Genomic DNA, 23,634 nt, shown 5'->3' with positions numbered 1-23,634 from the left:
GTTTGTGGTTGGAATGACCGCGGATGTGGTAAAGTCAGAATGTGTATCGGCGACCACAAAATAGATTTAGGTTTTTGTCTTGCAAAATCCATCTGAACTTCATGGCTCCAGTCAGGCAGCCCAGGGATTAAGTCATCACCCCAGGTAGGGCTTCAGTGAAGGCTAAATCAGATCCAGAGAGAAAGAGCACGCAGCACCGGGGGTGTTCAAGAAACGTCGAAATACAATTTCCCAGTGTTTATTGCTGGAAAGAAAAGCTGGAGAGCACAGGAAGCTTTAGAAAAGGGGCTCCAGATGCTTGATTGTCTGCAGAGGGTAAACCAGGAAGAACCAACTGACCTTTGGTTCCCGGAAGGAATATTTTCTGCAGCTCCTTGGCTGCCTACTTTGAGATGGCTTCAATCCTACCAATATATGAGGGATGCTCTCTGGCTGCTCTTTCTCATCTTTGGTGCCCAGGATTACAGGTCATGGTTGAAACTGAATGGCCCAGGGGCCCTTGGAGTCAGGGACGGTAGCCAGTCTTCATTGCTGCTGGATTATTCTTCCAGAATCCCAGTTACTCATCCTGTCGTTCATCTTCTCATAAACCTTCATTTTAAAAACTAAAATGAAACATATACGTAAAGTGCCTGGAACAGCATCTGGCAAAGAGCAAACACTCATTGCATATTAGCAATTAATTGCAGTTAACTGTCATGATGAAGTCTTCCTAGGTATTTTGTGTACATTTTAAAGAATGTGCCAGGTAAATGATGTCAGCTTTTAAATGAGATTTCAACCCCAGGTTTCCAACAGATATTTGGAAGACCAAGAGAGGTAAGTATTCATAAAACATACAAATGACTCATTATAAATCTTCCCCAAGAAGTATTCTATATGAAGACACAGCACAGAAATTTATTTCTACTCTCTCTTGAAAGGCATTATAAAACAAACTCCTCAGAGTTGTTTGGAAGCCCCACTCTTTTCCAGTCCTGGGGGAGACTGTCTCTCCCTCTTTGCATTCTAGGGTATCATCTTCCTGTTTTCTCGTCTATTTTCAGCCACTGTTCAAAGCAAAGTGCTAAATCTCTCTTAACAGCTCCTTTTCTTCCTGTTATTAGTTTCCCAAGGCTGTTGTAACAAAGTTAGTGGAGTAAAATAACACAAATCTATAACCTTACAGTTCTGGGGGTCAGAGTCTACAATGGATCAGGATACCAGCAGGGGAACTTCCCCGGTGGTCCAATGGTTAAGAATCCGCCTGCCAATGCAGGGACCTGGGTTCCATTCCTGGTCTGGGAAGATTTCGCATGCTTTGGAGCAACTAAGCCTGTGCGCCACGACTACTGAGCCTATGCTCCGCAACAACAGAAACTGCCGCAGTGAGAAGCCTGCACGCCACAACTAGAGAAAGCCCGTGCACAGGCACAAATAAATAAATAAATTGAATCAATTAATGAAAAAATAAATAAATAAAAATTTTAAAAAGTGCCAGCGAGGCTGTATTCCTATCTGCAGGTGAACACTTTGCTTGCCCTTTGCAGCTTCTAGAGGTGGCCTATGTTCCTTGACTCGTGGCCCCTTCAAAGTCAGCAATGGCCGTCTGAGATTTCTCACACTGCAACCCTTGACTCTCACCCTTCTGCTTCCCTCTTCCACACACTCAAGGACCTTGTGGTCACTTTGGGCTCCCTGGATAACCCAGGATGCTCTCCATATTTCTAGATCCTTCCTCACATCTGTAAGTCCCTTTCGCTATGGAAGGTAACATATTCACAGGTTCCAGGCATTAAGATGTGGACCTCTGAGGGAGGGGAACTACTCTGCCAACTACATCTCCTGGTCTTGAAACGTTCCCAATCTCTGCGCAGCCACACAGTCCTCCTCGTCACCTACCCGGGCTCTGCTTGCCCTCGCCCTCTCACCCTCCTGCAGGGTCCGAACTGCCCTTCTTGAAGTAGAGGCACTGGCTCCTGAGTTGGTTCTGGAGTGTGGGGAAGAGCAGGGATTCTGAGGCCAGACTGCTGGTGTCTGTGGGCCCCTGGGGAGCTGTGCGCCCTTGTGTACAGCTCTCAACCTCTCTGTGCCTGTTTCCTCACATATACAATGAGGACAAGAGCAGCACCTTCGTCATGGGGCTGTGGTTCACGAGCACAGAGAACAGTGCCTGGCCCTCAGTGCTGTTCTGAGTCAGCTGCTCTTTTGTTTTCTTTTTGGTGCGGGGAGGCCCCCTCAAACCGTGCAGCATGTGGGATCTTAGTTTCCTGACCAGGGATCGAACCTGCAGCCCCTGCAGTGGACATTTGGAATGCTAACCATGGGATGGTCAGGCAAGTCCCTGGCTGCTACTGTTAATGAGCTCAGAGGCCCAACCTCCTTGGGAACAGCTCTTCTATCCTCCAGTCTGCCTTCGTAAAGGGTGCCTACTTGGTTTTCACTTTGAACAATTCAAAGACACCCAGAAACTTGGAACATCTTTCTAGCAACTTTATCAATCAGTGTTTCTCCAAATGTCTACTTGCATCAGAATCCCTCGGGGTGCTTTTAAGAGTACACTTCCCCTGGTGGTTCATTGGTTAGGATGCAGAACTTTCACTGCCATGGCCTGTGTTCAGTCCCTGGTTGGGGAACTAAGATCCCACCATTAGCTGGTGGCACAGCCAAATAAACAAAATAAAAGCACACTTGATTCTTCTGCACGCTGAAGTTGGAGAACCCTCGTGTGGCATTCCAGAACCAGAACAAGTGGGAAGAACCCCAGCATGCCACCCCATTCCAGCCTCCACTGCTAAGGACAGCACTGGCCACAGGTCAGGAAGAAAAGTCCTCTAGGGAGGATGTTTAGCAGGGCGGGACCTTCTTAGGGACCTGCCATTGAGTGCCAGGGATGATCTTGACCCAAGAACAGCACTGGAGGGCAGGAAATAGGTAGAGGGAGGTAGACACTGACCATTTGGCCGATGGTGTTCATCCTTCTGGAGGCCCAGCCAGGCCCTATGTCCATCATAAGAAGGGGAGGAAGCTGGAGCCTCCAGCCAAAGCAGAAGTTGGAAAAGACAGGAAGAAGCCCAGGTCATGTCAAAGTTTCAGGCCATGAGAAGTAGGAATCTGTGTCAGTTCAGCCCCTCTGCTGGGATCGGTCAGCTGATGTTAGGGAAGCTTCTAGAATCTTCTAGAACTGGCAGAGACCCCAGACTCTGCTAGTCGGTGAATGGAAAGAATCTCTTCCCCACCTTTGAGACATTCCAGGCCTTTCCAGAGCCCACCCAAATCTTAAATAAACACCCCACTGAGATGGTGAGACTCCAGAGCTAAAATAGACTTAAATAATATCCCAGAAAACTGTGTATTTTAGAAACTGGAATGTATGAGGCAGGGTTTTCTCTCCCTCTATTACAGCTTTCATGAAAGAGAAACAAATAATAACGCTCCCCCAGGCTAAAGTTAGAGTTGACGTATAGTTTACACCAGAAAATATACAGTTAGGTGTCAATTTGGAACACATGTACTTCCAGTGTGAAATCCTCTGTGACCACAGGCTCCTTAAAGCCAAAGTCAAGGGCAGGGGCAGCCTCTGTGTGGTCCGAAAGCTCAGGAAGGGAAGGAAGTCGAATTTATTGAACGTTTACTATTTACCTGGCATTTATCTCCTTACAATGTTTTTACAACAAAACTGTGAAATAGGTTTTCTTAACCTCATTTTACAGGTGGGGAAACTGAAGTTTGGAAGGGATCAGTAATTTGCCCAATATCATGAATAGAGGGGGATCATTATCTTGAAACCAATTTGTCTAATGTTTTATTTGCTTAATCACCTGCATGCATCTTTGAGTGTCCTAGTTCTCCCTGTTCTTTGAGTATTCTAAGGGCTTTATTAAAAATTCATCTCAGAATATATTTCAAAAATAGTCTGCTGATTATTTTTCAAAGCTACTGGGTCCCACTGCTGGGAAGTAGCAGAGTTGGGACTCACACCCAGCCAGTCTGAGTCCCCTGCCCATGATTTTAAGCTCCCCTTTCAATGAAAGGAGGAAGACAGGATTCCCCCTGAAATCTGACAAAGCTGGAGTTGGGGCGGGGGCAGAGGCAGAGGCACAGGCTAAATGTCCATACAAGACCCTCCCATCTGCCCTCTCCAGCGGAGGGAAGCCTTAAGCCTGTGCTGATGATCCCTTCTCTGGCTTCAGTTTTCTCTTCTGTCTGCCGAGGGCACAGGAGAGTATTCTCTAAGGCAGTGGTTCCCAAATGCTGGGGTATGTGTGCTGTGCATCAGAACACCAGGAGGAACTTAAATCTAGATGCCTGGGCTTCCCTCCAGGCCTACTGAATTCAAATCTCTCAGTAGCGGCAAGGGCAGGGATGGGGAGCCAAACATTTGATCTGTTCTCCAGATGCTTCTTCCATACCCCAGGGAATGGAACTCACTTCTTTATGCAACTCCAGGCTTCCCGGGTGGTGCAGTGGTAAAGAATCTACCTGCAAATGCAGGAGACGCAAGAGATGTGGGTTTGATCCCTGGGTCTAGAAGATCCCCTGGAGGAGGAAATGGCAACCCACTCCAGTTTTCTCACCTGGAGAACCCCATGAACAGGAGCCTGGCAGGCTATGAGCCATGGGGTTTCAAAGAATAGGACATGACTGAGCACACACGGTATCTCCAGGAGATTCTGGGTGTTCTAGTGTCATCTTCCAATTCTTCTCCCTTGGCTCCTGATCTCTTGATAATAAGACATGGGTTAGTGGTCCCAGTTGTTGCCTCTGGATGGTGATACCTCAGCTGGCCATTCCTGCCCCATTTAACAGGTGATGAGTGTGGCTGCCCAGGAACTTGAAGGTGATTTAGGAGCCCCTGTCCATCCTTCACGGTAGAAGACCACCTCCTGTTGGGAAGATGGGAGTGACTCTGCTGGCTTCAGAGGCACCCCTGCCTTCCCAGGGTTATTGCTGTTCCTTTAGGGGTTGCCAGTCTGAGGGCACTGGCCCAGATCTCTCCCACTTAGCCAGTTGCCTTGGTCATCTGTGCCTGTGCTTTTCTGGCTGCACTTGAGGGCTTTACTTTTCTGGCTGCACTTTACTCAGGCTTCTCTTCAGTCTGATATCTCCTTTGCTGAGTAGCCTTGGGGGTCACTTAATCTCTTTGAGGCTTAGCCTCCTTTTGCAAAAGAGAAATGATAGTAGCCACTTCAGAAGGATTTTATGAGGATGAAACAAATCTCTGCCCACCTCTCAGGACACCCCGCACTTCTCACTCAAAGTGCATGCATTAAATAATTGTTTAATGTTTGTCTCCTGCTGGATATGAGAATTGTGAGGCCCCAGTCTATGTTCATGTTGTAGAGCCCAATGGGACCTAGCACTTCGCAGTTGTCCCTTGTTGAATAAATGATATGAGGATGGGCTGGACCAGGAATGGAGTTTATTGTCAGTGAGTCATTATTCCTTTCCTTTACTTCCCTAAGACACTGCCAGGGTCTCTTCTCCAGAATATATACTCCGTCTAGAATACATTCCTTTGTTACCAGCCATACACAGTAACAGCTTCATTCCCTGAAGTTCTCTAGAACAAGGGTCGCCAGCACACACTCACTGACCTTCTTAGTGGCCTTCTTGCAGGCTGGCTTAATGGGAAGCAGAGGCATAGATATCAGAGAGTAGGGGATCCTACAGTGCTCTAGTTATCTATGGCTACATACAATAGCTCCCAAACTTGGTGGCATAAAACAATACCCATTTTATTAGGCTCACAGATTCAGGGGGTTAGGAACTGAGTTCCAGCCCAATGGGGTGGCTTGTCTTGGCTCTACAATGCCAATGGCCTTAGTTGGGAAGACTCAAATGGCTGGAGGTGGCTCGAAAGTCTGAGGTCTGAAGTCACCTGGGGGCTTCTCTCACACGTCTTCTGCCTGGGCTAGGATGATTCAGGGATGACAGTCAGAGTATCTACACATGGCCTCTTTATATGGTTTGGGCTTCCTCACAACATGGTGGCCTTGGAATAACTGAACTTACACAAAGTCTCAGGGCTACAAACACAAGGGTTCCCTTTCCCAGTTAACAAGCCAGAAGCTGATGGCTTGTGATGACCCAGACTTGGGAGTTACATAGCATCGCTTCTCTACACTTTTGGCTGAAGCAATCACAAGCTTGCCAATATTCAAGGAAAGGAGACATAGACCCTACATGGCAAGAGGAAGCATAGAATTTGCAGCCATGTTTTAAGATTATTGTGCATATTCTGTCAGTTGCAGTAGCTTGTGATAGAACCTGGGATGGGGCTTGGTTCAGGAGGAGGGTTCACAAGTGGTTTACCAAGTCCCAGGATCTTGGCCTGATGCCGCTACTCACTCACATTACACGGAATCAGTGTGAGTCTTTTCAACTTTTTAAATCTTCCATTTCCCCATGTGACATTCAGGGTATAAAAGGCTACAGGATCAAACTGCTTCCCTTCTTAGTTGCTGGTGACCCTCCCTTTTATGTGCAGCCACAGCTCACAACAGGGACAAAGGTCAAAATGGAGTGTGGGCACCAACCAGTTTGGAAACTACCAGAGCAGAGGGGACTGTGCATCCACTGTCTGTTGGGAACCCTGCTTTATCATGGCATCCAGAGGCAATGGGAGCCTCCCTGGGCCCTGGGGGTAATAAGGGGTCACCTGGCTTTCCCAAGGTCCCAAGGAGGCCATGGTCCTGGAGAGTCTTGTAGGCAGTGTGAGGAGGAGGCTGAGTTCATGGACTGATGGTCACTGAAAAAAGGATGTGGATTTAGCAGACACCAATGAGGTGGAGTTGGAGAAGGCAATGGCACCCCACTCCAGTACTCTTGCCTGGAAAATCCATGGATGGAGGAGCCTGGTAGGCTGCAGTCCATGGGGTCGCTAAGAGTCGGACACGACTGAGCGACTTCACTTTCACTTTTTACTTTCATGCATTGGAGAAGGAAATGGCAACCCACTCCAGTATTCTTGCCTGGAGAATCCCAGGGACAGAGGAGCCTAATGGGCTGCTGTCTATGGGGTCACACAGAGTCGGACACAACTGAAGCGACTTAGCAGCAGCAGCAGCAGCAGCAGCAATGAGGTGGAGTGACCATGCCCCCGGAGCTGATGGAGACAGATACTAAAGGCCATGGCTCAGCACCCTCTGTCCTCCAACTCCCTGTCCCAGGCCACAGAAGCCCTTGGAACTAAGGAGCAGCCCTGGTGAGACAGATGAGAAAATCCTGAATAGGTAAACTTAAATCTGAAATTTCTGAGTTCAGCTGAAATTGATTACAAGTAAATTAAATTTGCTGCTACCAGGTGGGATGGGCTCTCAAAGAGAGATATAGGAAAATAAAGTTGTGTTTTTTAGAAGCATCCTCCCCCCCAGTTATAGCTAGTTCATTTCTTCTTTCTTTTCAATCAGGAGCTGGTTGAGGTCTCGGGCCTTTCCAACTATCACATTTGCTATGGGTCTGACCTCCCAGACTTCTTGACTTTGTAGCTGCCACTGCTGCTACAGCTCAAGGAACTACCCAGAGAAACACAGGGCATGTCTAGCAGGCTTTTGCCGGACCAGATCTGGAATGTGAGTCTTTTTTTATTCTTCTAATAGTCCTCCACCCGAGTCGGCATGGCGGGGCCCGCGCAGGACGCCTACAGGCCGTATCGTCTCCTCGGAGCTGCAGCCACCGACCCGCAGACCTCCAGCCCCGGGGACTGGAATGTGAGTCTTTCAGCCAACAGATCCTGTTAAGAAACCACTGTGTGTCACTATGAAAATGATATGGAGGTTCCTCAAAAAACAAGAAAGACCAAGACCATATGATAGCACTTGTATGGGAACTTTAAATGTGGACTCAAACATATTTGCAAAACAAAAACAGACTTACAGATATAGAGAACAGGCTTGTGGCTGCCAAGGGGTAGGGGATATGGGGGAGGGAAGGACTGGGAGTTTGCGATTAGCAGATATGAGCTATTATATATAGGATGGATAAACAAGGTCCCACTATATAGCACAGGGAACTATCTTTAATATCCTGTGATAAACCATAATGGAAAAGAATATGAAAAAGAATATATAAAACTGAGTCACTTTGCTGTATGGCAGAAATTAAACACAGTGTTGTAAACCAGCTATACTTCAATACAATTGAAAAAAAGAAAGAAGCAACTGCATGCAAGTCCTGGGCCGGGCATCATGCCTCGTTCTGGGGACAGCCAGGTGAATAAGACATAGGCCTCATCTTCTACATGTTTATAATCTTGTGGCTTCAAACACAGAAGCCACCGGCTCTAGGACCTTCATTATGAATTGCTCCTGATTGCTGCTTTTGTGAAGACTTGGCATCAGCAAATCACTGGCTGATCAGTCAACAAGTATTTATTGAACACCTACTATATGCCAAGCTCTTAGGTGCTAGGGAAACATCAGTGAACAAACAATAGGAATATAAATAAATGGGCCTTGAAGGCCTCTTTTTTATCTTGGTCCTGGCAAAGAAGGAGCTGGTGCTTTGAGCTGAATGACCAGATGACAAATTTAATTATAAGCATTTCCTACCCCCCTATTCACAGCCTGAACTCCCCATCCCCTTTTGATCCCCAGTCAAAGCCAACTTCAAAAATCCCTTGGTAATCAGCTGGAAGCTTGGAGGCCCCAGACAGTCCTTCAGTGGCCTGTGGGAATATCCCAAGAGAAATCATTTTTGTCAAAAGAATGCCAAGAGTTTAATTACTGTGTGGCCTGTCTTGCTGATTTCTATTTGACCAAGCAGAGCCCAGAGAGTTCCTAGGAAGTCCTGTTGTGAGAGGCTGTGGCCTCCAGGGCCTGCTCTAGCCAGGGCAGGAACGAGTCTGTGGCCTGTGCCCTGAGCGGGGGCAGCAAAAATACTTTGAATGCCTCCTCTGCATGTGGCCGTGGATTTTACACTGGATACTGGGGACAGTTTAATTAATAATGTCCACTGCTTGTCATTCATTATTAGCCAAAGAGGAGGGGTAGAGGGTAGGGGCAGCCAACAGGGCAGGAGAGGCACTCTCCAAACAAGTTGCATCCATAAATTAAAGTTATGCCCATCCATCTCAGGGGGCAGCTGCCGCCCAGCTGCCGCACGTTGTTCTCCTCTTGTTCTGAGGCCAGTCTTGTCTTTCTGCCAGGACTTTGCAGCAGCTAGCAGGGGGTTTGCATCAATGATTCTGTTTCCCGTGTCACATCTCAGCAAAGGATTGTATGGGTGGTACCCATGGGAAGGAGAGAGAACAGAATGTGTTCTGGGTATTGGTTCCCATTGGGGCTGCAAATTGGAATCCTACCATGAATTAAATCATGCACCTTAGACTCTTAGATCCCACTGTGCCCCGTGGCATGAGGGCTGTTAGTTCCCTGACCAAGGATTGAATGGGTGCCCCCTGCATTGAAGTCCTTTTTTTTGCAGCATTTTTCTTTTTTTAAATTGCAGTATAATTGCTTTCTTTACACTGTTGTGTTAGTTTCTGCTGCACAACATCATAAATCAACTATATGTAAACAAATATCTCCTTCCTCTTGAACCTCCCTCCCGCTCCCACCCCCATCTCACCCCCCTAGGTCATCACCAAGCAGCGAGCTGAGCTCCCTGTGCTGAGCTGTGCTATACGCAGTGTGCTGTATACAGCGGCTTCCCACTGGCTATCTATTTCACACATGGTAATGTATATATGTCAGTGCTACTCCCCTATTTGCCCCACTCTCGTCTTCCCACTCTCTGTCCACAAGTCTCTTCTCTATGTCTGCGTCTCTATTTCTGCCCTGCATAGAGGTTTTGTCAGTATCATTTTTCTAGATTCCACACATATGCATTAATATGCGATATTTGTTTTTCTCTTTCTGACTTACTTCACTCTGTGTGACAGACTCTAGGTTCATCCACATCTGAAAGTACTGACTCTTAACCACAAGACCTCCAGGGAAGTCCCACCCCTTTTCTCTTTTGCAAATTCTATGTAAGAGTAGTTACCTAGTGCTATTGAAAGGATGAAATGGGGTGACATTTGGCAAGAGGACAGCACAGTGCCGAGCACCTGATCAGTATTCAGCAAACCTTACCTATTAATATTATCAGCCACTCAAAGAACATGGGCTGAAGGTCTGCCCTGTAATGTGAGTAAGATGAGATTCCTGATTTTGTGCTGGTAAAGCTGGGGCAGAGAGGCAAAGGTTGGAGAAGCCAAGATCAGCTGGTTATGCTGCAGTAACACATGATTCCATGGTCCCAGAGGCCTCATGCATCACAGTCAAGTTCATTTCTCTCTCACGCTTCATGTATGTCATGAGTCAGTTCCACTTTCCTTTACTCCAGTGCCAGGCTGGCAGCGCGGTTTCTGGATGGGGCATTGCCATCCTTTGCAGCAAAGGGAAAAGAGAGCATGGTGAACCATACTTAGCCTTGGAAGCTTCTATTCCTCACTGACTCATGAGTTCCACTTCACAGCCCAGGGCAAGTCACATGGTCAAGCCTGAGTGAGGCCAGTGAGTCAGGGAAGTAGTTTCCTTCTCCAGAGAGGAGGAGGGAATATCTGTGAACAACAGGACGGTGGAGCCCAGGCCAGCAAGCAGATAATTACAGGCTGGGAGAAGTAGCGTATACTTCTACACAGCTAGCAAGGGAAAGGGGCTGACTCTGCCTGGAGGGCAAGGAAAACTTCCTGGAGGAGGTGACCTATGAGCTGGATCTTGAAGAATGTGCAAGAGTTCACCTGGCAGAGAAAACAGGAAACATTTGGCGGAGTGGAAAGGCAAATGACAAGGCATGGGATTGTGGAAAAGCCTGCTGTGTGTGTGGCGGGGGAGGGGACGGAGGTTGCTAACTGCATAGATGATCTGGGCAGGGGACAGGGATGCTCTTTGACCATCACAATAGAGATTTGGAACTTTTCTCCAAGGGTGTTAGAGAGGTACTGAGCAAGGAAATAACGATTTTGGAGTTTCGTTTTGTTTTGGGGGCTGTGCTGTGTGGCATCCGGGATCTTACTTCCCTATCCAGGGATTGAACATGTGCCCCCTGCAGTGGAAGCGCAGAGCCGTAACCACTGCATTACCAAGGAAGTCCTGCAGATACGATTTTGAACCTTCGTGTGGCTGGATGGAAGGACGCTTTCAGCCTAAGCGCAGAGAAGCAGCCGAAAAAGCTGCCCTAAATCAGGGAGAACAGCCTCCCCTCCAACACACACACACACACAGACACACACACACACACACACACACACACACACGAGGCAAGGTTTTCTGTACTGGAGCCCAGGTAGGAACGATCTCTTCGGGTCTCCTTTCCTGCCGCCAGAGAGGGGCCCACTTGCTGGCGAATGCTACCAGGGCGCAGTAGGGACCGCGGTCCCGGCCCGGCTGAGCCCCGCGGACCCGCTTGACCCCCCGCCACCCCCACCTCCCCGGCCCCCGCGCTGGGAGAGAGGCCCCTCCTGGCTTCTGGAGGCCTGGCGTGGCGGATATTTGTCTGTGATACGATTGTAATTTGGGCGCCTTTTGGCCGCAGTAAATTGTCCTGTTTGCACAGCGCCAGGCTGAAATAGCCCGGCGCGCGCGCCCCAGGAAATGAGCTCAGGGCCGGGCCGCCGCGGGGAGCGCGCTGCAGCCGCCCCGGCGCTCCCTGCGCCCCCGCCAGGGCCCGCGTGCGGGCGGAGCGGCTATTTTTTCATTTGACCGACTTAAACGGGTAATTTGAATTATGATCATGAAAAAGTGCCTCGAGGCTCTGTCTGCCACCGACAACTCAGAGCAAAGTGGGAGACTCTGCAAACGGAGACTTGGGGTGATGGGGGCGGCTACAAAATCTTCCTTTGGGGGAGGAAAGGGGGATGGAGGAAGAAGGGCCCGGAAACAAGACTTGGTCTGAGATGGGGCTCTTCGACTACCTCCCATGAGGAAAGAAAGAAAGCCAAAACCCGAAGTGACAAATGACAATTTTTCCAAAAATGACTTCTCAGTAGGACTCTACATCCATGGAAGAGGGCAATGGAAGTACCGTTACACCTGCCGTCCCCTCCCCTATATGCACCACAACAGCTATTAAAACTAAATAAAATATTAATTTATTTAATGTTTACTTATTTATTTGGCTGCACTGGTCTTAGTTGCGCATGTGGGATCTTTGGTTGCAGCCAGAGAACTCTTAGTTGCCTTCTTTGAGATCTAGTTCCCTGACCAGGGATGAAATCAGGGCCCTCTGTATTGAGAGCACTGAGTCTTAGCCACCAGGGAAGTCCCTCAACAGCTACTGTAATGTCTGTAGCTTGGGGCAAATCTTCACCCCTACATATACACTTGTCGGCTTTGGAATAATCATGGCATGTATACAATCCTATGCTCCTTTCCCCACCTGCTTTTCATTTCTAAACACTGCTTCTTGTGGTTACACAATTTTTCAGTGTACCATCCTTACTGGTAGCAGAATATTTCAGCGGATGGATGCGACATAATTTATAGCACCATCCCCCTATGTTGGCGCCAATTTTCTGTATCATAAATAATGTCACAGCAAATGTCTCTGTAGATACAGAATTGTTCTCGCTTCCTGGTGAATTATTTCCTTAGGCTTAATTCCCAGGAGGAAGATTATTGGGCCAAAGGCGATGAACATTTTTATGTCACTTGATGTTATTGCCAAATTGATTTCCAAAAGGGTTGTGTCTGATGATTTACAAGTTCAAAAGGAGGAGCTCACCAAAGGTGTACACTGTGCTTCCTTAGCCACATACAAAGGACATGACCTTGGGGGTCAGGAAGCAGGTCCCTAGGAGCAGCTGCAGGTGGGGGTGGGGTAGAAGTACAGGTGAGGAGTGAGGGGTAGGACAGCCTCACCCGAGTGTTGGTAATTTCAGGAAGGGCAGGCTTCCTGGATTTTGGACCTTCTCTCCTGCTTTGTCTGTTCCCTCTGTTGGCTGTTCAGAGCCGTCAGTCCCAAGCCCGCACCTCAGTGTCCATCCTCAGAGTTCTTCCTACCAGGGCCACCTGGAAACTGGCCCAGTTTCAGCCCTGAATCAGCATGATTTGCTGAGCCAGCTTTATCATGAAATGGGAGCTGTTTGCACCTTTGACTTCCTGGCATCTTTGTTTTCTGTGCTGCAGAGCTAACACCTCTGTGACAGTCTGGGGTGGGAGGGGGCACACAGCGGGAATTTGTAGGAGAAACCTCCTATCTCACGGTCCATCCAGGTCCTTGCTGGGTTCAGTGATGGTGGAATCTTCTGTGTTTACAAAGATGAAGAGAGGAAGACAAAACATGTTGTCTCCACCCCAACTCTCCGATTTACTGAAGTCGATTCTCCCACAGTCGCTTTTGGTGTCACCCCACCCGACATCCTCGCACTGTTTAGTTACATTCCTGGCTACACTGTGAGAAGAAAGCACTTGTAGGGGCCAGTTGGACAAAGGGAAGACAGACTTGATTTCTTCTCCTCTGTAGTAACCCACGTATTCTTGGGACAAGCCACTCAGAGAACGCAGGTTCCAACTTTTATAACAAGACCAAGACCAAATTCTGGACGGATCAGCCACATTGTTACTGTCCTTAAAACCCTGAAGTCCTTGACAAAGTATTGTTTATGCTCCCACGTCTTCCTCCCATGGCTGCACCATGGAGAAGTGGACAAAAGGTTGTCCTGGCAGGAGGGAGGGACCCTGAGGTGACAGTGAGGTAGAGGCTTGGAAGTGACACAGATCTGAACACCTGACGGGGGAGGGAGAGGGCAGGACAGGGAGTCAGAAAACTCCCGGGATACACTGTTACCTGCCAGGGAGAGCCCAGACCCAGGTAACACTGTGCTTTGCTCTGACCCTGCAGGTCCACAGCTCCTGTCTTCAGGGCCTGCTTCCTGAAGGACCGCTGAAAAGTCACCACATTACCCCAAAGGGTGTCACACTCAGAATTACATTTTTCCATCCCAGGATGCCGAGATCCAGCTGTGCCTCTGATCCCCCATCTCCTCAGGTGAAGTTCATGCTCACGGGCTGCCCTGCCTGAGAGGACAGAGGGAAACCATTATTACTCCAGCTGCCTGGAGATCATGGTGCTGGTACCTCATGGGATCCCACCACGGCTCCTTCCCTGACGATCCTCAGCAAAGCAGAAGCTCACAGAGAGGTGGACTCCATAGACTGGTAATGGGCTCACCCTTAGTCCCTGCTGGGTGAAAATGGGTGTAAATAGGGGACCTGGGTGCTCACTCTTAGGTCAGTCCTTTCCTGCTGTGGGCTGTTTTCCCACAAGCACCGCCTGCTAGCAGGCATCCCTCCCCCTCCATCTTACTCAGCTGTTTTCAGTCCCTTCAGCTCAAGTCCCTAATCTGGAACATTGTCCCAGTGCCTCCAGTTCTCACAGTCTAACTCATTTTGTACTCTGTGATAGCACCACCCGATGAGGACTCCACGTCCCTCCTCCAAATGTCTGAAAGGCCCAGTGAAACCCAGCTTCACTTCATCACCTTGTTCGCAGTCTTGTGCATTATCTGTCTCCCTGGGACATCAGGACCCCTGGGGTGCTGCCTGTGTCTTACGCATCACTTGAACATGGTGCTCCCCAGCCCAGGGCCTGCCTCTTGGAGCATGCACAAAAATGCACATCTATCCATTTCAATTGTGTGTCCATCTCCTTCTGAACCTGGTCTGGGTCTTGGTTGCAAGTGATAGAAACTGATACTGGCTAAGAAGCAGCAAAGGAGTTAATTGGAAGATTATTAGTGAGCACAGGAGGCTCAGGAAGCCTGGATACCAGGAGAGAATGGGCAAGGGAGGCCAGAGGAAGCAAGCCAGCCTCACACCTCAGGAACCAGGGTTAGGAGGGTACTGCCCAGTTACCACCCCTACTGGCCATTCCTGTCACCACTATGGAAATCACTGCCAAGTGTGAATTCTGGGCAAGAGGGTGGGTCAGAGGGGGTTGGACTGGCTAAACCTGGGTCACATGTTCAACCCCAGACAGAAGTAGGGGGATGTGGCCTCCCCAGCTTCTGGGATGGGATCCCCAATTCACCCTACCAGGCCTACTCCATAGGAGACTCCACCCATCCCACCAATGTGGGATGCTGAGCAGCACGCCAAATGACAAATGTCTAAGTCACTAAGGGCTTCCCTTGTGGCTCAGCTGGTAAAGAATCTGCCTGCAATGTGGGAGACTTGGTTTGATCCCCTGGGTTGGGAAGATCCCCTGGAGAAAGGAAAAGATACCCAGTCCAGTGTTCTGGCCTGGAGAATTCCATGGACTGTATAGTCCTTGGGGTCACACAGAATCAGACACGATTGAGTAACTTTCACTTCAGGTTACTGAGAATCTGCCAAGTGTTACTCTGGTGCTGTAATATGGACATGAGGAAGCCAGGCACCAGCCAGGCAGGGAGGCTGCTGGGAAAGCAGTCCCAGATCTGTTAGTCATTTATGGGCACCCACTCCATGCCAGGCACTGTCCACGGGCTTTCTCATCCCATTTAATCTTCACTGTGATCAGAGCTCAACTAAAGGGTCTAAGGGTCAAGGGAGCAGTAGGTTGGCCAAGTTGTTAACGACAGCATCACAGAGAAACTACCATCTAGCTGGGTCTAAGATACAGTAGGTAGACTCAAGGCAGGGAGAAGAAAGGGAAGGGCATTCAAGGCAGAAGGAACAGCGTGTGTTAAAGCACAGAGACATGACAAAGTCAGAGCATGCTTAGGTCATCATGGCTGCCTGGTGTGGTAGGAATAAAGGGCATGCAGGTGGGCTGGTGGCTGTGTCAGAGATGAGGAAACCTTGAATCATATGGCAATAAAAATAGCTACTCATTCTCAAAAAGGGGCTTCCCTGGTGGCTCAGACGGTAAAGCATCTGCCTGCAATGTGGGAGACCTGGGTTCAATCCCTGGGTTGGGAAGATCCCCTGGAGAAGGAAATGGCAACCCACTCCAGTACTCTTGCCTGGAAAATTCCACGGACTGAGGAGTCTGGTAGGCTACAGTCCATGGGGTCACAAAGAGTTGGACATGACTGAGTGACTTCACTTTCATTTTCACTTTCACTTTCTCAAAAACTTAGTAAATGACAATGTTTATACAAGACCCTTCCTATTTATTGGTTTTTCCCTGGTGGCTTAGACAGTAAAGAATCTGCCTGCAGTGTGGAAAACCCAAGTTTGATCCCTGGGTTGGGAAGATCTCTTGGAGAAGAGAATGGCTACCCACTCCAGTATTCTTGCCTGGAGAATTCTACAGACAGAGAAGCCTGGGAGGCTACAGTCCATGGGGTCACAAAGAGTCAGACACAACTGAGCGACTAACACTTTCACTTTTTCACTTCATATTTATTATCTCCTTGAATCATCACGTTTGCTTGAAGAAATTGAGGATCAGAGAAGTTAAGTGATTTGCTCAAGATCACACAGCTAGGAAGCTGGTAGAACCAGGACTTGAACCAGAGCCCATGTATCCACCACCGAAGCTGCCAGAAGTAGCACGCATGGCCTGCCAGTGATTATCTTCCACAAGGACTTGTGGGATTCCCTGTCTACTCCATCTTCCTGTCCCATGGATAATGACCTCCATAGTTCACTGGGTGTGGCTTGTCTTACCCTTTGCTCTATCAGGTCACATCAAGGAGCCTCCAGCAGAACTCATTCCTTTGCATCGTGGTATTAAAAATTCACTTTCCTATTAACATTTCTTAGTTCTGTATTCAAGGAAGAGGAACTGCCCACAGAATCTTTTGTGGGGAGTGGGGATTCTTGAAAGGAGAAAATACAGCCTCCTGCTTTGGTTGGGTTTACAGCTCAACCGGGGTCTTGAATTGGAGCCCAGGGATGGGGGAGGCAACCAGAGTTTTTTGGTTCCTTTAGGGCACTCAGGAGAATATAATGAGCAATTCCAGGTCCTGAGACCCATGGCACTCACTGGGTCTGACTACTCAGAGCCTCTTCTCCAACTTCCCTCTCCATTCTATGAACTCCCTTTTGCCCTTCCAATAAGTTTCTGGTTTGTTTAAGTTCGCTGGATCCCAGGTCAATGCAGTCAAACAGTCCTTCTAACACAGCACTTTTATCCAACTCAGAGATTTTTCATAGAGATTAAAGATGAATGTACATGGCTGGCACATCACAAGGGGACCATAGATGGTTGTTGTCACCGTGCTATTCTCAGTTAATCTCCATAATAACCCATGCATGAGGCAGGGGAGTATACCCATTAGACAGATGAAGAAACAGAGGCTCAAAGAGATGAAGTGGCTATCCTGAGTTTCCTCCCTAAAAGGTAGAGCAGGGACTCAATGCTAGAGTGTCTGATTGCAATGTCTCTGTGCCATACGCTGTCCTCCACTGCCCCTGGGCTCCTTCTGTGCTGGTATACCTCACCAAAGTATCGATGTACCCATTAGCTGAAACTACATTGCTTTCCAGAATGCCTACTGTAGCTCAGGTATTGGCCCTGCAGAGCTTGGCAGTCTCCTAGAACATTGCTCTGGTGGGGGGGGGGGGGGTGGCCAAGCCCTCCACGTGAGTGTCCTGCAGCCCAGGGCTTGTCCCTGCTGTCTCAGGTAAAACTTTGGAAACCTCAACCCTTAATTACCGCCTGGCACAGGGCACCCAGTGGTTTCCGGGTGGCTTGTATTGACTTGCGCAGTCTTCATTGGACATGGGTCTGGGCTAAATTTAAACCCTGTCACAGACAATTTAACAGTTTTCTATGGGGGGGTAATTTAATGGTAAACCATAATTACCGATACAACTGATACCTTAATTCCCAAAACAATCTGTGGAGGTGTGTGGAATTCAAATCAGTCCAATTAGAATTTCATCTTCTCATAATAAAATACAGCATAATTGCTAATTGCCCCCTGGCTCACCATATTTTAAGGCAGAAATTTGGGGTTGTTTTTTAATATGGCTTGTATTTTAAAGTGTTTGTTTTCAATTTTGGACCATTGTCCATGAGAGGGAAAAGATCCAGGTCGCAGTTCTCGGGACTTCTGTGGGGCCTCAGTGCTTATTCCTCTGGCAAGAGCAAGAGGCCTAGGAGAGAGCCAGGTACACACAGGGCTCCACGGATATCAGAGGTCCAGGTCTTAGCAAGGCTGAGGGAAGCTCTGTCGATATAAGTCACTTGAGTTTTAAGGCACTTTTGAGTTGACAAAGCAACCTGATAAGCACTAGAGTCAGACGTGCAGAGGTTCAAAGCCAGACCATAGGATGTGGGGCAAGTTATTTACCCTCTGAGTGACTCAGGTTCAAGATCAGTAAAATGGGTATAATTGACCTTCCTTACGGAGTTGTTGTGAAGACTGACATGGCATCTGGCACATAGTAAACCTTCCAGAACTGGTAGCTGTATTATTATAAATTCATTCATTTGTCCACTCCACACATACATACTGAGCTCTGTAGGTGCCAGGCATGGTTTAGGTGCTGATATAGCATAAAATGGGTCTTCCCAGGCAGTGCAGTGGTAAAGAATCCACCTGCCTATGCTGGAGATGCAAGAGACTTGGGTTCGATCCCTGGAACAGGAAGGTTCCCCTGGAATAGGAAATGGCAACCTGCTCCAGTATTCTTGCCTGTAAAAGCCCATGGACAGAGGAGCCTGGCAGGCTACAGTTCATGGAGTTGCAGAGAGTCAGACACAGCTGAGCACACAAACGCACACACACACACAGGAAATAACAGTGAAAGTACCAGGTCAAACTGCTGCCCTTGTGTAACTTCCATTGTAGTGAGAGGACAGCTGGTGGGGAGCAAATACAGATAAAACAATCTCACCCCTGCAAGAATGATGGCTTGGGTTCACACAGTGTAGTCAGGGAAGACTTCACTGAGGAGGTGGTATCTGAGGTTATCAACCCTCCCTAGAAAGCTGAGTTTACAGATTAGGAAAAGGAGGCTTAGAGGTGAAACCCTGGGTGGCTTGGACATCCCCCCAAATTTGGGAAAGATGAGATGGGAGGAGCAATTTCTTAGTGAAAAGGAACTAGGTAGTCAGACGGCAAAGGCCACGGAGAGGTGGCGAAGACCCGAAGTGCTAAAATCTCAGCTGGAAGGTGTCCTCGGGATCACCTGGAGGTCACTGAGGAGGAAAAAGTGCTCAGGCAGTGGAATCTGAAAGACCTGGCTTCAGATCCTGGCCCTCACCGCCCAACTAGCTGTGTGGCCCATGACCACTGCTTCCTCTCTGCCAGGCAGCATCCACTCCCCTATAAAGTGAGAACAAGAAGGCTTTGTCACAAGGCCACTGGCAAGGGCTTGTGCAGGATCATGCATGTCGAGAACGTAGTACATACTGGACACTTAAGAAGTTCCAAGTCTGTCCCCGTATTTTTTAAAAAATTGTTTATTTACTTCTTGCTGAGCTGGGTTTGTGTTGCTGCTCTTGGGCTTTCTGTAGTCGCAGCAAGTGGGGCTACTCTTCATTGCAGTGTGTGGGATTCTCATTGCTGTGGCTTCTCTTGTTATGGAGTGCAGACTCTAGGACACGGGCTCCAGTCGTTGCGGCACCCAGGCTTTGGTTGCCCATGTCATGTGGAATCTTCCTGGACCAGGCATCGAACCCGTGTGTCCTGGATTGGCAGGTGGATTCTTATCCACCATACCACCAGGAAAATCCCCGTCCCCCTACTTTTGAAAACTTAGGCTCAGAGAGGGGAAGTGATTTGCTCGAAATCACACAGCAAGTTGTGGCAGAGAGTAGGCAGATTTTGGCCTGGTATTCTTCTCACCTTTCCTGACAACCCGGAGGCAGCTTCTCAGTGGCCCAGGAGAGGGTCTTTACAGGGCAATTGCTGACAGGCAGAAGGTCAGAGAGAGTTTCAAGGAAGGGAGAATGAGGATTTAGCCAAGAGGCAGCCCAATCTGACATGTATCAGAGTTAGTACAAAATAAGCTGCCCTGATTTTGAATTCAGGCATTTTCTGGGTGCGTCAGAGACACCGAGGAGGTGCAGAGCCGTCTTCTGGGTTTAGAGGAGGTTGGAGGGACTGGTCTGGAATGGAGACATAATGCTCCAGGACGACCCCCTTCTGCTGAGAAGCCCTCTGGCATTCCCAGACGGGCTCTCCCCTCCCCGAATGACAAATCCACTTCCCAGCTGAGATGCAAGGGGCCTCCAAGATTAAAAACCTGGTCACCCACTGGTTGTGGGGCAAATGGCTCCTATTACGAGAGGGCTCCAGGGGCCTGGGAACCCAGCAGGGTTTGGGCAGGCACCTGCTGACACCGTCTTATCCGGGGCCAGGGCCATTCACTGCCCACATGGAGGTGGGGGCCTGGGGGATCCACCTTAGCTCCCTGTACCTTGGCAGTAATTACCACTCGGGCTGGCCACTGCCAAGACCACCCCATGGATGGGAATCTGGGTCCAGGCCAAATAGGGCTTGCCTACTGCTTGGGGGCTCCCCTTCCCACAGCTGGGGCCTGGGAGAGGGGGTTGTGGGGACCAATTCAGACTTCCAGCAGTCCATGGAAGAAGCAGTGAGATTGAAGGACAGGGTCCCTAGAGACAGGGGCTGAGAGGCTGGGAAGACTCTTGGGGTTTCAGACACAATTTTATCCAAGGGACCCCCTCACCTCCTGCTCCCGTGGCCTCAGAAGCTTTTGTGAATATAATTTTTAGAACTCCCAGGTGCCCTCCTAACTTCTGTAATGGCAGGTGTAAATGACACACTGAACAAGCACAATTCCTAGGATCATCAAAACACGACTTGATTTTTGTCCCTCATTTTCCTTTCAATTTTCTCTCATGAGAGAATCTCCCTTCTTTCTGAATGAAAAACCCGCAGGCCCATGATTTTTCTGTCCACTCTTAGGTAAGAGAGAATTCTAAGGTCACTTTAAGTCACAAACATAATCTCAGTTTACATGCTGGAATTTCTGGGTTCTGTGCAATATTACTGTAGCAGAAATGGCCCCTTGGAGTAATGTTAACGAAAATAAGACAGTGTCTACATTTGTCTTCTGACACATTCTCACATACTCACTCATTCTGCAAACTCTGATCCAGGGTCCATATGTGGTTGGCACTGGCTGGGAATGCTCCAGAAACACAGAAGACAGCCTCAACTGGGTGTTCAAAGACCTGTGCTCAGTCACACATCTCACAATGACCAGAAGTGCAAAAACACCCAGAGTAAGGGAACCCCAACTCTATCCTGTTGAGGCAACAATCAGGAAGCATAGTGCCCTGTAGTTTAGAGAATACTTCAAAACACCACATCTCCTTTAACCTTTGGCACTACCCATTTTACTGATGGGAAAACTGAGCCTCAGAGAGATTAACTATCATGCATAATAACACTCCGTTCATAAATCACAAAGTTTAGACTTGAACCAAAGTCTTCTAGCCCCAATTTTGGACTCTCTCTGCCTCACCACCAGCCTCTGGAATATTTAGGGCCATAATCTAACTCTCTCTTTTGTTACCTGTGTGGGAGAAGAGCAAGGAAGAGCACTGCAGTCTGAGAACTAACCAAGGAAGAAGGGCAGGAGGGCTAAATCCTTCTCCACCATCAGCAGAAAGCAAGCAGGGCTCAGACCGTCACTGTGACCAGGAGAGCCAGAGGGTGAAACTCTCAGAAACCACATAAGCCCTTCAGTGCCATGACAGTATTGGTGAAAGGAAGAAATGTAGGGAAAAACCTAAGATTTGGAATTGTTCAAAAGAGTGAAAACTGTTTGGAGGTTGAAACAGACAGTGGCTGTAGGAGCTCTTGGTTCACATTCGGTTTCCCAGACCCCCCATCTTTTCTTTTCCTAAGAGTTCAGAGAGAAGTCCCAGAATAGATCCTCATTGGCTCTGGCGGGTCATGTGTCCCTCCCTACACCAGCCACTATGGCTGGGGGATTCTGTGACCTGATTGGCCAAGCCTGGTCATGTGATTGGTCTGTGGCATGGCAAAGCAGGGTCAGCTTCCTTTAAACTCCCTGTAAGGCTGGTAGGCAAAAGGCTATTACCAGAAAGGGGAAAGAAGAAATAGGAAGTTCGATAGGAAAGAGGGCTTTGTATGACAGATCATGGATTTCTACTTTATAAAGTGACAGTAGGAGCTAATAGATGCTTTGACCCAGGGAAAAGACATTATCAGCAGGGAGGTGAGTCCCTCTTGATTATAAATCATGAGTAGCAGCAGTAAAATTATTGCTACTCATGATTTAGAATCATTGCTGCTAAGTCACTTCAGTCGTGTCCGACTCTGTGTGACCCCATAGATGGCAGCCCACCAAGCTCCCCCATCCCTGGGATTCTCCAGGCAAGAACACCAGAGCAGGTTGCCATTTCCTTCTCCAGTGCATGAAAGTGAAAAGTGAAAGTGAAGTCGGACTCGTGTCCGACTCTTAGCGACCCCATGGACTGCAACCCACCATGCTCCTCCGTCCATGGGATTTTCCAGGCAAGAGTATTGGAGTGGGGTGCCATCTTAGAATCATTAGGTGTCAGTTAAACATACATAGTACTATTAATGCAAACCACTTAGTAATATGGCATAATGGCTAAGAGAATAAAACCTGGTTTTGTCACTTACCAACGACTTTAAGGAAGTTTCTTAACTTCTCTACGCCTCAGTTTCCTCATCAGCAAAATGAGTATAATAACAATAGCTCTTCCTAGGTTTGTTGTGCAGATTAAACGGATTGATACATGAAGGAGGGAGTGTTTCCATGGTTCCCAGGAGCCAGGACACCTCAGAAGGTTCTGGAGAAGCCTCTGGCTCTGGCGGCACAGACCTGCCCATACTGGCCTGGCAGCAGTAGCCAGCCTGAGCAGCGACCCACTTGCACACTGCCCTCCTCAGCCTCTCTCAGCCGACAAACAGGAAGGTGGCAGGGCTGCCTGGTTGCCCCTGCCGCCCCCACAGCCCTGTGTCTGGCCCCAGCCCTCGCCTCTACTCGAGGCTGCGGTGAACTTGGATGGTGCTACTCTCACCACAAACCACAGTCCATCACAAATTGCCCTGTGGTGAGTTGCAAGCACATTTATAATTGATGGAATCAGGGGGTGAGAGCTCATTGCTGAGTTGTTTAGTAAACAAAACGCTGGGCCCTTGGGTGGGGAGTAGGGATGCTTGAGAGAAAAGGACAGGACAGAAAAAGGGGGAAGCAGCTCCCTCAGAGAATGTTTGAAAGGCTCCACCTGTCAGCTTTTGTTTTTATTATCAAACTTATTTTGAAAATGTTCAGTCCTACAGAAAAGTTGCAAGAATGTTGTAAAACATCCAAACGCCTGTCACCTAAATTTTCCCATTTTTAGCATTTTGCCATATTTGCTTTCGTTCTTTCTTGCTGTGCATACATATATCTAATATAATAAAATACACCGCTATTCTTCTTAGTCTTTTACTTTGCGAAACCATTTAAGAGTAAGTTGCAGAGATCATGATCTGCCCCCTCCTCAAATACTCCAAGGACATTTTCCTACATCCCTACAGGAAAATGCTCAATCTCGAGAAGTTGAATACCAACACAATACTATGATCTAATTTCCAGTCCATTTTCTAATTCCACTGATTGTTCAATACCATCCTTTATAGCAGCTCTTTGTTTCAATCCAGCTGAACAAACTCTTCAATAGTCAAAGACCCAGGAAACAGATTCCCTTTGCCCCTTGCCTCACGGCTGGCCAGGACCGGCAGTCATATAGGAGTAATGAAGCTATGATCAGAAAACAAGA

The 23,634-nt window shown here is 48.4% G+C and overlaps 1 long non-coding RNA gene across 1 annotated transcript; it reads right to left on the bottom strand.

Moving 5' to 3' along the window:
- Window positions 1-205: 205 nt before the first annotated feature.
- Window positions 206-3,352, bottom strand: LOC132342987 (uncharacterized). The gene is made up of 2 exons (XR_009491617.1): window positions 2,936-3,352; window positions 206-605 (listed from the first exon to the last, which is right to left on the bottom strand). It is a non-coding gene; the product is annotated as an uncharacterized lncRNA (long non-coding RNA).
- Between the last annotated feature and the right edge of the window lie 20,282 nt (window positions 3,353-23,634).

Source organism: Bos taurus, chromosome 19 (assembly GCF_002263795.3).
Source record: "Bos taurus isolate L1 Dominette 01449 registration number 42190680 breed Hereford chromosome 19, ARS-UCD2.0, whole genome shotgun sequence".
Classification (NCBI taxonomy): domain Eukaryota; kingdom Metazoa; phylum Chordata; class Mammalia; order Artiodactyla; family Bovidae; genus Bos; species Bos taurus.
This window is presented reverse-complemented; position numbering and strand designations above follow the sequence as displayed.